We start from the raw sequence: 3,473 nt of genomic DNA, 5'->3' as shown, positions 1-3,473 counted from the left end.
ATTGCCGTATCTTTCTGTTAAGTTACATTATTGTTACAGCTACCCGGCCGTTTTTTTTGAGCCGGGTAGCTGAAACAATAATGTAACTTAACAGAAAGATATGGTAATAAAAAATAAAACGCATATTTGCTCTACAACAGTATTGAGCACTTTCTTCAGTTTTTATTAATTACCTTTCCCACTAAATATATATATATATATATATATATATATATATATAGTGTCGGATTAAAGGGGGGCGGTCTGGGTGACAGCAAAGAAAGGGTTACACAATGTCAGTGGGGTGACATTTGAGCAGACTGCCCCGGATGACGTTTACTCTAGCTATGCCACTGGCCATAATAGTATTTATAAAAAGACTGAGACTAGCACAATATTATGTCTTTAAGAGAGAGGTTGCAGTGAAGAAGAAAAGGTGGCAATCAATCAAATTACAGATATGTTTCTGCACTTTATTAATAACCCTCAAATGGGACAGAGATTCACCAGCCCAAATATAACAGCAATACTCCATATATAATTTGAAAGCAAGATTTTAGAGATAGAATGTAGCCTTATGTATGAGAAAGTGTTTGAAGTGATAGAGAGAACAAATTTTGTTTTGTTGGATTATAGAAGTCAAATTAATCTGGTCTGGTGAAATATCTAACTTAGCGTGATCACTTGTCATAGCTTCACTGCTTCACTAGGAGAAAGTACATCGTTCATCACTTGAGCCAGTGTGTTGCCATTCAGAGAGGATATTATTTGGGCTTCCAATTCTATATTATATTGAATATTTGATCATGTGAAACTTTTTACATAAATTTCAGGAATTGTGCATTCAAACATTTTCTTTTCTTTTTAATTTTCTTATTTTTTTTCTTTTAATTGGAATGTCACATTCACCTGAGTGCGTTCTCATATGTTTCAATACATCTGATTTCTGAGAACAAGAATATTCACACACATTACAAAAAAATGGCTTTTCTCCAGTGTGAGTCCTAATATGTCTCACTAAATCTGGTTTTCGAGAACAAGAATATTCACATACTTGACAAGAATATGGCTTATCTCCACTGTGTTTCTGCATATGTATCACTAGACTTGATTTGCGAGAACTCGAATATTCACATAGTTCACAAGAATATGGCTTCTCTCCAGTATGAATCATCATGTGTTTCCCTATGTCAGCTTTCTGGGAAGAAGAATATTCACATACTTTGCAAGAATATGGCTTTTCTCCAGTATGAGTTCTCATGTGGGTCACTAAATGCGATTTCTGAGCACAACAGTATTCACAAACCTCACAGGAATATGGCCTTTCCCCTGTGTGAATTCTCATATGTTTAATCAGATCCGATTTTTGAGAACAAGAATACTCACATACATTACAAAGACATGGCTTTACTTTACTGTGTTCCTGTATATGTTTCAGTAAATCAGATTTCTGGAAACAAGTGTAGTCACATACTTCACAAGAATATGGCTTTTCCCCAGTGTGATTTATCATGTGTGTCACTAAATCTGAATTCTCAGAACAAGAATACTCACATACTTTACAAGAATATGGCTTTTCAAAACCGTGTGATTCCATGTTTCAATCAACTTGAATTCTGAGAACATAAATCAGCCGACAAAAACGCATTCTGATTGAAGTAATATTTTTAATTGATGTAATACAACTGACCTTTGTTTAAGAGAAACTGATCATGTTCAAGATCTGTGATTATCTCAACTTCTTTGTTGAATAGTAGAATTCAGAAATTATTTTTGAACTTGAGCTTTTGTCTCCCAAATAAGAATATAGCATTAGCTATTATAATCCTCAAAGAGAATAATGATCCATTCAAATTCAACACAGGCTTTCAAACAGGAACATCTGTAAATACAAATTAAATAAAATTAATGTTTATTATTTACATGTAAATGTAACTATTCAGTTAGTTTATTACTATCGGTTTTATCGATTTTTTGAACTCACAACCGCTTGATAGAATGTACTTTCTGAAGTTATACTAGTCACACTAAAAAATAATGATGACATTTTTTATTAGCATATAGCCTAGATGCTATATGCGGGTTCATTTTGATACACTCTACAATTAAATCTACATAGACTTCAATGGTATGGAACCTTACATATTAGCAATCTATCCCATTATTTGCATGCACATATGAGCATTTCTTCATTATTGGAAGTATTATTTGAACTCCCTTTAGGTAGAATTCACTCTCTTGAATGTCATACTAGACACATAAGAAACTCTAGATATGAGTGTTTTAAGAGATATTCTAAAGATAATTATAATAAACATATGACATAAATCAAAGTGGCCTGCCAGGCATATCAGAAAATAACCCGAAATTTCCTTATGTGAGAAAATTGAGAAAAGTGTTGGTTAGCAGATATTCTTGCATGAATTGTAGACTTACTATAAAAGTTCAATCCTCATGATAAAACAATAAAATTTAATTGACACAAGGCATTTAATATATACATGTGTGTGTGTGTGTGTGTGTGTGTGTGTGTGTGTGTGTGTGTGTGTGTGTGTGTGTGTGTAGTTATGGCACTTTATCTGTGGGAGTTCATTACCTATGGATTCTGAAACATCTGAGTCGACTTTTTAAAAAATTTCATACAAATGTACATCATGTGTCTAGGATTGTTCTTAGATGCCTCCAATAAGTATTAAAAACAGGCAATTGAAAAAATTTGATCAAAGAAGGAACAATATGATTTTGACCAAAGTTAAGATCATAAGTGGGTTTCAAAAGTTTTACTACTGCAAAAGAAGAAATTTAAAATAATAAAATTAACCGTAGGTTTTTTGATAAGCCAGCGTGTGTTCAAAATGAATATTTCTGTTTAGAGCACAACTGAACCGTGATAATTGGTTTTTGCATTTTAAACTTAAATTAAAGCAATTATATAAAAATAATTTTATAAAATCAACAATAGGTTATCTACAGTGCAATGTAAACTACAATATATTAAGGACTAAGTCACTGCTGGGAGGCATGTAAGCTTCCATCCCAGTGCATTGTTGAATGTAGATTTGTATACGATCTATTCAATATGTTCAAATTAACAATATTACAGTAGGGTGCCTTCAAAAGCTGATTATTTTTAATTTATGTGTGTGTCTACATCTTGCGATTAATGTGTTCTGCTTATTCAATATATTATTGTGTTCATATTTAAGTAGTCGAATTTTTAATTGTAAACATAACTTATATCTATATTTGAACCTCCTAAGGATGTTTGAATTGCAGAAAATTGAGCAAGAGACTGCTGGTGTAAGATTTTCATTCTACAGCAGCCAACTTAGCTAATTCAGTTTTTATCCCGAGCAATAGATTTAAGAGGGAGTGTCTTCAAGCATAGAACTATTCTTTCAAACTTTTGCAGGTATGTTGATTTAAACTATTGTGTCATTAATGTTCTCTTTCTCACAGGTGATTGAATAATATACAACACGCTCTACATTGCT

At 32.4% G+C, this 3,473-nt stretch overlaps 1 long non-coding RNA gene across 1 annotated transcript in view; it reads right to left on the bottom strand.

The window, feature by feature from the left end:
* Positions 1–1,626: 1,626 nt before the first annotated feature.
* LOC145242357 (uncharacterized) overlaps positions 1,627–3,473 on the bottom strand; it is a 15,526-nt gene continuing 13,679 nt past the window's right edge. The window contains exon 2 of the long non-coding RNA XR_013862714.1: positions 1,627–1,861. This is a non-coding gene — a long non-coding RNA (uncharacterized LOC145242357). The remainder of the gene's footprint in view (positions 1,862–3,473) is intronic.

This window comes from Euprymna scolopes, chromosome 21 (assembly GCF_053919585.1).
Source record: "Euprymna scolopes isolate OS-2025 chromosome 21, ASM5391958v1, whole genome shotgun sequence".
In the NCBI taxonomy this organism is placed as follows: domain Eukaryota; kingdom Metazoa; phylum Mollusca; class Cephalopoda; order Sepiida; family Sepiolidae; genus Euprymna; species Euprymna scolopes.
Note: the sequence above shows the minus strand (reverse complement) of the source record. Positions and strands in the feature narration are given on the sequence as shown.